This window comes from Anomalospiza imberbis, chromosome Z, assembly GCF_031753505.1.
Source record: "Anomalospiza imberbis isolate Cuckoo-Finch-1a 21T00152 chromosome Z, ASM3175350v1, whole genome shotgun sequence".
Classification (NCBI taxonomy): Eukaryota; Metazoa; Chordata; class Aves; order Passeriformes; family Viduidae; genus Anomalospiza; species Anomalospiza imberbis.
Genome location: NC_089721.1, coordinates 28,260,627 through 28,273,116, shown reverse-complemented (window position 1 = coordinate 28,273,116; position 12,490 = coordinate 28,260,627). Strand labels below are relative to the sequence as shown.

At 37.3% G+C, this 12,490-nt stretch overlaps 1 long non-coding RNA gene across 1 annotated transcript in view; it reads left to right on the top strand.

The window, feature by feature from the left end:
* The window catches only part of LOC137464711 (uncharacterized), a 93,245-nt gene extending 82,195 nt beyond the window's left edge, over window positions 1-11,050 (top strand). Inside the window, exon 5 of the long non-coding RNA XR_010994381.1 lies at window positions 10,507-11,050. This is a non-coding gene — a long non-coding RNA (uncharacterized lncRNA). The remainder of the gene's footprint in view (window positions 1-10,506) is intronic.
* Window positions 11,051-12,490: the final 1,440 nt, after the last annotated feature.

The following is a 12,490-nucleotide window of genomic DNA, read 5'->3' as shown; positions in this document are numbered from 1 at the left end:
ACAAAGATGAAAATACACAAAACAGACTTTTCTAATTTTAAACTGGCATTTGCTTTCTGCTTGTGTATTTTAAATATGTTGCATTTCATAAATTCAAAACTTGTAAGCTCAGAATGGGATGCCTCTCATGGCCCCAAGCAAACATCTCTATTTTATACATTCTATTATGCATGGATGAAAAGCTAAGCTAATAACTAATTTTCACCCTCACAACACAGCCATCTTTGACAAGATTAAAAGTGATTGTTTCTAAGGGATGTTTACTAACATTAGCTCAAAGTGGACAAGTGGGCAAGTCAGGAGGCAAAGTGCGATTCTGCATTAGAATATTAGAACCAGGCAATTTTGGTACTGCAGATACGAAAATACACCACATTCAAAAGACAGGAAAAGACATGGGCAGAGACCTCATCATATTAATAAACTAAAAGCAACAGAGGAAAAGACTATGAAGAAAATGCCTAAGTGATTTATAAATGAGCATTTAGTTTCATGCTGTCTGTGAATATTACACAATCTTTCTTCATCTTTATGCCCAAAATGGATGTGTTGTGTATCACCACAGCATATATGAGAGTGTGTGTAACAACTGTATAACAGAGAATAACTTCTTCTGCATTAATATGAGCGTACATACAGAAATTTACTCCTTATAGTGAAATAATATAAATATTTTTCATCTTGCAAAATAGAACCACTTAAGGAGCTCTCAATAGAAACAGAAATGTTATATCTGGTCATGTAAACAATTCCTTTGTTCAACTTCTTAACAACTGCTGTGGGTGCACTACATTTTAGCTTACAGAAAATACATATCTGTTTGTGGTCATCAAAGGCACTATGGTACTTTCCATGGAGATGCTTGTGGAATGTCAGTGTCAAAGTTAAACTGTAGCTTGGGTATCAAGGTCTACCTAAACTTCCCCATGTGGTTTGTCTGAAGCTGTTCTCTGTTTCCTTTTCTCTCCAGGATGGCCACACAGTGCAGCTCTGAATGGCCTAATAATTACTGCATTTTATCTGGTGCTGTATGTGACTGCATCTCAGCGGAGAAATTAACGATTAATTATACTCATCCATGTTTTTCTAGTTTAGTTTTGTTGTTTTGTTTTATTTGGTTTGGGTGTTGGGTTTTTTTGTTGGTTTGTTGTGAGAAGCCAATGAGTTTTGCTATGCCTCAACAAAAGTTGCCAGAGGCATATGGGGGAGGGGTTGCACACGCGCCATGTCCAGGAGGCAGCCAGGAGAAGATGGAGGAAAGCCTTGTCTCTGGGGGGACTTTACCTGGCCACCATTTCATGTCTCACAGGGAACAGGCAGTCAGCAGGGGACCACCAAAGGCACTGTGCCCCAGAGACACTCTCCAGTCAGACAGCAGAAGGTCTCTGCCTATGGATTGCACCAGGACATCGGACTGGGCCATGGTCTTCTGTCAGCAGGCGGACTCGGGGAGGAGCCGGGGGCACAAAAAGTAACTGCACCGGGGGCTCCGGGGGCTGTTCTGGCCCTTGCCTTTCTACTCCTCTGGGAGCTTTTCGAACTTGCTTTTGAAGTTCTGCCTTTTGGCTCTCCTGCCCTCGCTGGCTCTTGCTCGCCCTCGTGTCTGTCCGGCCTCCCTGAGTCTCTGACCAGCGCCCTGCCTGCTTCGTCCCAGCAGCCCTGTCCCAGTGTCCAGCCCTGCCTGCCTCCGAGCCTGACCAGAGCCCATCCTCACCGCGACCCTGCCCAGGCTCCTGCCCGATCCCCCTCCCCTCGTGTCCGGCCGCTGCAGGAGCCGTGCCCCGGCCAGCAGCGTGCACAGCCCCCCCTCACTGGGGGCCCCCCGACCTGCGGGGATAACGCCCTCTTTTCCCTCTGTCTCCTCTCCCTCTCTCTCTACACCCCCCCATTCTTTGCCCGTTTTTCTTCCTCTTGCTCTGTCTTCTCTAAAGACAGCCCTCTTTAGTGGTGTAACTTTTTTTTTGGTTTGTCTTTTTGTTACCAATAAACGGTTCTCAGATACAACGTTTGCCTCATTTGGCTTAATTTCGTTCCCAACCAACCATTTTTAAAAGAGCTCATCGCTGTTCCCCACACTGGAACACGACACTTGTGTTTTGGGGATTTTCTTTCTGAAGTGCTGTGCACCTTTAGAAGTCCACTGAGATTTCAGGGCTGTAAAAATTCTCTTACTCATTATCATTACTAGCAACACAAAGATGCTGTTTAAATAGAAAACAAAGCTAAAAGTCCTGAATAAGAGAAAAGATGTCAAGAAATTACCCTTATAATTACTGATGACTGCAGGTGAAATATAACTGTAAGGTTGACACATAAATTGATATGGCCATTACCAAACTGTGCAACTTGTGATGTATCTCTTAGTGTCAGAATAGATAACAAGATCAATTGCTCATTTCAGCCAAAGAGACAAGAGTGAGTATTGCCTGACCAGGACCTGAATATTGCCTGACCTGAGTTTACACCACTGTACAAGAAGCAACTGCAATTTGTATCAATGCAGTTAAGCTAGATTTAAACTAACTCTGATCTCAATGGCAGTGTAGCTATAGAGATGCAAACTTAACTAGTTAAAGGCATTAACCATACCCATTTTCCCATGCTTTACACCTCTCTCTCCAGAGAGCCAGTGTAACCCTATTTGTTATTCAAGTAAGTTTATTCATAGCAGAACTCAGCATTTCTTTCAATATTGCTGTCACACGTGGAGTGTGACTTTTTTGCCTCTGTTTGAGTGGTACAACCATCTGGAAAACGAATCTAGCTGACTTGCTGAAGATTACCCATTTGTTAAAGCACCTTCCCGGAGTATGGCTCACAATACCTGACCTTCAGTTCTGAGTGACCCCACAGAATCTCAGGTAGTCAGCAATGACAGAACAGTTTTAGATGGCTCTATTTCATGCCAAACTCAAACTGGCATCTGCCAATCCCAAAATCACAAGACTATAAACATAGATTCAGGCCATGCTTTTCCTACCTTTCCTTGTAGTTCAGGCAGACAAAGGGCTTATCCAGCAGCTGTACACTTACCGATTAACTCAGAAAAGTCTCTTCTTAAACAATTTAGAAATTTGCCTTAAAAATAAAAATAGTTTATATTTAGGATATTGTAGCTGAGAACTGAAATCTGAAAGCCTAGGACAGCAACCTTAAAATGCACCCTTTTCCCTTTGTTTATTTTCCCTTCTACTCAAGAAAGAATAATTTCTCAGGGAACAAAACACATTTATTTATAACACAGTATGTGATCAGTTCAATCTACCCTCTACCAATAGAATTGACAAATTTCTACTCAGAACACTGAACAGAAATACATTAAAAACATGACATGGGCCCTTCAGAGGTTTTCAATTATTAGTTTTCTTGCATTGCACAGAAGTACAAGCTGTCATTGTATAGTGGCTTTTTAAAATTCAGAGTATGAAATAGATGAATTTTCTCCATATACAGATGTTAAGCCCTACCATTGCAAGTTGTAATCTCTCCGTCTTTTTAATCTCCTTGTTTCTTTAATGATTCCTGAATACTACAGTTTCATAGATGGAAAATACAACAATGAAAAGCATCAGAGCCCATGGAGCAGGATATGAATCTTTGGGATGCTCTATTTCTTCTCCAGGCTATGTCATTAGCTCCCCATGTTGCCACAAACCGGTCATTCTGTTTGGATACTTTGGGCTCCCTGTTATGCAAAGAGCAACAAGACCACTCATCCATGTTTTAAAAAATTCTGAGGAAATAAAATTAGATTTACTTATTAAAAAATTAGACTGAGTCTGAAATTCAAGACCGAAATCTATAAAAGTACTTCTACTGAAATAAAAGTCATTATAATAAATATTATTCCTAGTAAGAATTTAAATGCAGATAATTATATATAACTTATTTAGATTGGCACTTTTCATTAAATGTATAAAATAATTCTACTTCATATCTTTATTTAAAGATGACAGTAAAGCCAAATGAACTTGTCATCTAAATTTATTCCTGTTGTTGGAGGCTACCATATCTTTAAAAGTCTGCTAGTGTGGTGATAGATTCTAAAAATTGCCTGTTAATGTAACATGTTTGTGAACTTCACCCAGTACATAATTACTTAATAAGTTCTTTAGACTAGGGAGAACAATATAAAAATTATAAAACCTATAGTCTTGAGTCATAGATCAGAGTCATCTTGTGCACAGAGTTCAGAGATCCCTGCTATGTCTTTTAGCTTCAGGTAAAGACATACTTAAGCACAGTGAATGGGAACAATCTATGTCTTCACACTTACATAGGAATTAGTATCTCCAGCATAAGAATGTGAAAAAACCTAGCTTAAGATATGGTGTTTGGCACGTAAACCTTTCCAAGATTCCAAGGAAAATCATGGTGTCTGAATTTGTCTTGCCCTTTCGTAGTCAGTCACTCCTGGGAATATGGTATAGGATATATACTTTCTTTAAAACTCATATAATGTATTTTTGGCTTGCAATGAGTACTTTCTGCAATTAATGCAGCAAGAAGTATATTGTCAAAGAAGTTAAAAAAATTGTATAACAGTGGTAGACTCTTAAAGGATTAGTTTGTACCAATGCTGCCATAACAGCAAATAGCAAAAACTTGAACATTTCAATATATTTTCTAAAATATTAGCAAATGTGCTTTAGAAAAACTCTGTAGAGATTGATGTAAAAACAGAAGTACTATGCTAATATGCTTTCAGCCATATGTTATGTTGTTTTATTTTTCAGCACATGTCATCAACAGTTTTCTTTTGGTATGATTAAAGAACCATACACATTCACTCAAATAAGGTATAAAGAAATCTGTGCTTCTTTTTTTCTTTAGTTTTCAATCTTTCATTTTGTCTGTTCTCTAAACAAGAAACCAGGAGTGTTCTCATGGCTAAGATGTATATCAATTAAAAGTGAAGTATGTACTATAGGAACACTAAAAACTTCAGCATCTTTCAGATATGTATATTAATGGTAGGAACCTGATTGCACTCCAGGGAGATACTCTCATTGTCACAAAAGGAAAAAACACATATACAGATAACTGGATTAATTAGAAGCAACTATTTTGGGTTAGTGAACTGAGCTGGTAATGGTATTCCTGTATACACTCTTAGTTTTCATTACTGGCTAGAGGAAAACATTATTATATACATTTGTGTTTTTCTGGCTGGGCTCCACAAGTGCATCAAGATAAAAAGAACTTCCATTTTTGAAAGGACTTACAGTAGTGGTGCAAAATCTCCTCACACTCACTAATGCCAAAATTAGAGATTGATGCAATAACATAAAGCCACCAGACATAATCTACCAACATTTTCCTGATCCCATGAAGTCTCCTAAGATAGTTTGTACTAAGATGGAAAATCTTTTAATATATTCATTATAGCCAGTTTGCACTGGAACACCTATGACTTCAGCTCAGAGAGAAGGAACAGCCTCATGGTGGGGGGGGGGGGGGGTAACTACTTTCTATATTTTGCATGTTAAACACTGAAAAATCATGACTTTGCCCAAAAAGTTCTCTACCAGTCTTAAAATAAGGAGGATTTCTGGGAGCCTTTTTATAAATGCACCATTCAGATTCTTCTCGGATGCCCTGTGATTGTCTTCCTTTTGAGAGGGAAGGTTGTGTGGAAACTTCTTTTCTGCAACTAGAGAATCAAAGCTTGCTCTAGAAAAAAAATTGTAGACACTTTGGCAGATCCACAGCTCTGAATGTGCTCCCTTATCTCCAGCATGTGAAGAAGGTTAAAGGAAGGGAGCATGAGCCTAGAGATCTTGCTTTCATACTAAGCCCCACTTATAACTGTAGTTAGTGCAGTTCAGCACTCTTGCAAAGCATTATAAGAGCTGAATTTCTACTATGTCTACGTACTATTTGTACTATGCCCTTATATTTCTAGTTGTGATTGGCAATGTAACTGCTTCTGTGCCTACAGAAGAGATGTGTTTTGGCCATATTGATGTTCACAACAGCCAATATGGCAAAACTATTAAAAAAAAAAAATAGTGTCAAATGCCTAAATTGTCCTAAACATTACTTCTCTTAGTAACGTAATGCTATTTTACTTCAGAAAGTCTCAGGTTTGTGTGGAATGAGCATTCAGCTTCTCTAGATCTGCCACTACAGAGGTACTGCTTAGTCTATGTGGGGCAACTATAAGCAGAGGGTGTGTATGTGTGTGTGTGTGTATACCATGGCCACAGCAAGCTGGTAGCAGAGGCTTCTCCTGTTTCAGCTGTGCAAGTGCTCAGCTAATTGACCATGGATTTAGACAGTAATATAGGAGCAAGATACAAGGTGTGCATGTCTAAAAACATAATGCACAAATGTACCATCACAGGGCATGAAACCTTTTAGAAGGGTCGGGGACCAACACTATTTTGTAGATTTGGTGCTAGTACAGACTTTTTTAAAGTGAAGTTGAGAGTTTCATGACAAGACTTGGAGCTGAGAATATAATAAAAAATATCAAGTACTGCAAAGTTGTTGTAAAATTATAAGCACCAACAGTGTCATGCAGAAATCCTCCCTTCACCAATGTCATCAAGAGTTTTACTGAGGACCTGAGAGGGCAAAGGACTTCATGTTATGTTTTTATAGGTGATATAAAACTATGTTAGTCTTGACCTGCTCATTTCAGCTTGCCTACTAGAGCCCTGGAAACTTTTCAGTGATAGCATTTTTAAACTAGAAGACCTGTTTAAATACAAGTTTCTTAAATACTGAAGACCAAGCATACCTATGTGTCTTTACACATATATGTCCAGTCACAGAAACAGCAAATCTCTTAAAAAAAAAAAAAGAGAAAAAAAATCTGCATTTTCAAAAAAAAAAAAAAAAAAAAGAGAGAAAATGTACAGTACAGACAGTCAAGAAAAGGGATCTAATATATAGCTTCTGAAAAGAACAAAGAAGTTAACCCAAGGATACTGGCAATGATCCAGTTCTAAAAATTTGATTTTAGCTCTCTGAATTTCTTCTGTAATTTCATACAGATATAGAATTTTTTCAATCCCTGTCCTAAGGTGTTGTGTAGATTTGCTGTTCTTTAATGAACAATGCCATTTTCCACTCAGGCAAAGCTTAAGTCATACATAAACTATCTGAATTTTATCAAATTAACCATTAAGAAAATGCCCTAATTACAGTTTAGTTACATGTAACTTCTCAGGTAGTTTCACTAGTAAAAAGAATCATGGTTCTCTAAAGTTCTACTTCTTCTCTTCAGATTAAATATCTGAGATTTTGATATTACAATACACAGCAGTGGTATCTTTTGAATCAAATAAAAGGTATGTTATTCAGATGACCACAAAAGGAATTGTGTTACTCTAGGCAAAAAATTTATATTACTAACATTCAACAACATGTGTATCTACCAAAAAAAAAAAAAGATAACAGTTTTTCCTGAATTTTACTCTGTCGCTAGGTACATTTTTTTCTGATGTTCAGCCTTTACTGAGTACATTATGGACTTCTCTAGGGAGCAGAAAATGTGTTTTTTAAGTAAACATGAAATGCTTTGATAAATGAAAACACTCAAATGAAATTGCTATTGGGGGGAAAATGTATTCAGTTAAAACTCTTGTTCTATCATTTAGGATAATAATAAAACCCTTTATCCCAAAAGACTGAAACAATTTTTGATTCATTGTGGCCATACCGCACAGTTCTAAAAAACTAAACTGTCATATTGAATGTAAATAATGTATTCCCATAAGCTAATCAGAACAAAATGAGAAATTGTCTACAGCATACTGAGTAATCAATATTTTAATGCACTAATAAAAAAGAATCCTCAACTTTTCAGTAAAAATATTCCTGTTTCACAGATATTCACCCTTTACTCATTCAATAGGAAACAAAGCAACCTCTACAAATAAACCATCCATCTTTTGAATATTGACCTGTGATGGTAAATTTCAGGCCACTGCTTAAAATAGTCTTACCTAACTCCAGAGGATTGTTTTTACCCAAAACCCTATACTTCTTACCTTATACTGTTTTAAATTACACCTTGAAATCTTATGGCTATGCAGAGATTTGTTCTTAAGGAGGTAAACACCCAAATATCTACTTTTAAGTGAAAGCCTTATTTTTCAGCTTTAAAACCCAGACTGTAAGCCTAGTACTACAAGGCAATATGCACTGTTCAGCAGTGCCTGTTATCTCCAATAGGCTCCTTGCAATTAATTTGAGACTGCTCCATAAGTGGAAGATGCAACATACATTTTACATGCATTTCTTATGTACTGTACTACAAGTGATAAAGCTGATGTTAAAAGTGCTGAACAGGAGAAAGAACTTCAAAAATGTAACATGTAATAGCCTCATTGCAGTTGCCTGGGGCATGGTGGTTTAGAGCACTACAGATTTTAGCTTTGAGAAAAATAAAATTAGTAAATATGAGCTACAAGAATATGAGCCATACACAGTAGAATTTGAAAAGTTTAGGTAACTAAATAGGAATTAGTTTCTAGGTAAGTGATGGTACTTCTAAATCTTGAGAGATCTCTTGCCCCAAAATGACTTTCACAGAAATCTAACTTCACCACTTTCAGCTGGATCGTGAGCTCCTAAATCAGCAGCTCTGACCTCAGCAAGTTTGTAAAGGACACCTAAATCATAAACCTAACAATCTGCTACAAGTCCAGCAAAGCATTTAGGCATGAGCTTAATTGTAATGCAGTGATTAGCTGCACTGAATTAATAGCACAACTCATGGGCTCAAAGTTAAGCGAACACTTAAAGCATCTTACAGACTCAGTTTCAAGTATCAGATCAGAGTTTCCCAGTGCTGCTTTTCTAACACTCACAGAATTCTAGTTATTGTGAGACTAGAACAAGTGTTGATGTCTAAGAAATCCCTGACCTCTGTTAAAGCCAAGAAGCACACAAATTGCATGCCTTTGCAGGGATTCCTGAATTTACATATGCTAACCTTGGAGCCTCTTTCTGAAATATAATAAATAATTTACAGATTCCACAGTCCTATAATGCCAATTACAGCAAGTATTTTCACACTTCTTTAACCAAACTGAAAAGAAATTGTCCAAAGCCAGGCAGTGAGTGGCGAAGCTGGTATCAAGGTTTTACTACCCATTTATTTGATCCTCACTTCGCTTTGCTATCTAAATCAAAGATTTAAACATTCTTGTTTGAGAAATCAGACTTCGGGCTGAGGTTATTGCATTTAAGCTAATCAACCCTAGGTGGAGTAACTCTAAAATTCTTTCTTATTTTTCTTTGGCCTTTAGTTTCCAGGACGGGAAGTAGATGAACTTTTTAATTTGGAAACATAGCATCAACTTTTAGGATTCCCTAAGTGAAAGAATGTGTGACAGTGTGCAAGTACAAACTTCTCCTTAGAGAATCCAGAGGAAAAGCACATCTTGTTGGAGGGGGATGTGGATGGTCTTTGTTAAGTGTGCTTCTAGATACTGTTACCAGAACTGCACCTCCATCATCAGCTCTTTCCGCTTAAAGTGCTGCTACCCGAGGATCTGCATTCTTCTCATGACATGGAGTTGTGAACTCCAACACTTTACTATATGAAATAGCATTCTAAATGTTAGAATCCAAGGCACTTCTGTATGAATCAAATAGCACTCTTAACCTCTTAACTATACTGCAGTCTGTAATTTGACAGTTATCATTAGTAGACCCTATAAAACTAGTACAATAGGTGTGTGCACAGTGCTCTCTAACTCAGAATAATAATCTTTCTACAATTGTGTTCACTGTTGTTCATTTAACTTTAGGGAAAAAAAAAAAGAAATTTATCAATGCAATTGAATGAACTCAGTATTTACCTCTCCCTTACCATCTCATATTAAAAAAATACAGAGCATTTTTCATTATATCTGTTTGGTAAAGCCAATTGTAAAAGGCTAGTGTAGAAAATAAGTGCAGAACATTTAAACAAAAATATTCATGGAATTGGTAAGTATACAACTTTTATAAACTGTTTTCTGCTGGGTTGCTGTATTAGGAGTCTCAAAGCTTCCTCCAGCTAAGGTTAATTTATTGTTTATATTAGCACATATGCCTTAACAACATAAAGAGCATTTCCTACAGATCAGTTGATAACATGCAACATAAAGAAAGGGTCAAATAATGTTTATTACAGTCTACTTAGTGAAGCTATGACTACAATACTCCTCTGCTGAAGTCAGTGAAAAGACACCAGCACAACACAATCCTAGAAAATGCAAGCTGATGCAGCACAAAAGATTCTCTGTTTAAGAGCAGCAAAAATGTCCAGCAATTGTCTGAAGATGCATGGCATAAGAGAATGCAATTAAATAACAAAACAAATCCAATCTAAAGGACAATCATTATAAATCAGGATAGGGACACTTTGTTTTAAGTGCACACAATGAATTTTAAAGATCTTTCTTTAGAAGGGGAGTGGGATGATGACCTAGGAGCTAGGGAAGGGCTAAGGCTTACTATCTAGGGCCTACAGTGTGTACTCTGTGTTATCTTTGCAGATGGGAGATCTGCATAGTCAACATCAAGAAGGGATGAACTGACTGAAGGAGGAAGTCCTATGGAGACAGGAGGATGGTCCTGTTTTGGCTTTGAAGAATGACAGAATGGCAGACTCCTATGACTGGAACTTTGAAGGACACCCTAACAAAGAAAAAATAACTTTTGCCTGACTAAGGGTTATTTAAATTGTAAAGTGCACATTCTGCATATCTTAACAAGCTCAATTAATTACATACTATGACATGTATTACTATTTTACACAACTTGCTACCTGTATCTGCTACATGTAACACATGAGAAGGGGAATAAGATTGGACTGTATATAAGAAGGGTAGAAATTTCACTTAGGAGGAAAACTCAGAAAGCCTTGAGACAGAGGACTGGCTACTCTCCTCCTTTTTCTTCTGACCAGTGTAAATTTCTAATTATTATTACCCAGTTTAACACAATGTTACTGTTATTGTTAGAGTTATATCCCACCTAATGCATTTGTCAACAGCAATTCCTAATCTGTATTTCTGTTGCTTCAATAAACTGCAATATTCATGAATTTTTGCTCTCAAGGCTCTTGAATAATGTGACCAGACCTATAGTGCCAGATTGGTTAATCACACTATTCATGAATCTGTGATGGCATGAGTTCTCATTGAACATGACCTGACCTATAGCACTGAATTGGTAAACCACATTATTTGTGAATCTGTGGTCATTGAACATCCTATTGAATGTGACCAGACTTAACAGTGCCAAACTAGTTCTAATGAGAAATTAAGCCCAGTTTGCACCCAACTCTTCTGAACTCTGAGGACCAGCTAGAAAACAAGTGTGTTTATTTTCTGCCAGATTTCTTAATTTTAATGCAAAAAGTATTATGGAAGAGTGACACATTTCATGGATGAGTGGGTTCTAAAAAAATCTATTATTAATTACTTTTTAGTGTTTGTTTCTAGTAGATTTTTATTTTATTTCTAGCAATTTTTATTTGAACAGGCCACATGTTAGTATGGTTTTGATTGCAAGAAGTTACTGACTGTTTTTAAATGGGATACTATTAATTTGCTATCTTCAAATTCATCCCTCCTTTTTCTGATAGGGATTTTGTTGTGTCAGGTGCTGTTTTTAAATTTAAGGGGAAAAAAAAGTCATGAAAAAAAGTTTGTTTAGTAAATTACTCCCTGTTTTGTTTTCAGCCAGCTCATATCAAATTCAGTCCAATACATGTTGCAAGTTATTCTGAAAATAAGCAATTTAATTGCCCCTCAAATTTAGCCCAAATCAGTTTGACCCTGTGGGTTGCATCCTTTCTCTCTTTTATATCAGTGTTCATCCAAAGCAGTGCTACATAACCTGATGGAGTCACTTGAGCTACAAGCAAGTAGGGAGTAAATCTCCATTCACTGTTTCCTTAAGTAAACTTTACAGAAGTTAATGAGATTGCCCTATTGAAAGGATTTGTTATCAGAAACAAAATGTCATTGTTTACCTTTCAGGCAGGTATGGGTTAAAGGGCTGGCTGATACCTGGAGTACCTGGAGTGACAATCACTGCATGCATACCCAGTTATACAGATATATGGATTCCTTCAATAACAACCATTTCCTCATTACTTTCTTTAGTTATGATTTGTGAATGCCCATTTGTCAGTACCCAGTGAAGAGAAGTGCATTGTGTTCAGATTTCATGGAGACCAGACTCTGTCCCAACTATAAATCATACCTAAAAGAGAAAGCAGAGTCTCCCACTTACAGAATCCACTCTTCTCTGCTCCAGGAGAGTGACAACAGCTCTCCATCCCACAGAAGATACTCTGGAGTCTCCACTGGGCTTCTCTTTTATACTGGGGACAGGAAAGAAAAATATGTCAAGGTCAGGAAAGACAAAGCTGTAACACAGGAGAGCATGAACTATCAACTCTCCAAATCTGTATGAACAGGAGTAACAGAAAGGTAACCTCATATGTGGCTTTGACGAAATCTGATGTCTTGGCAGT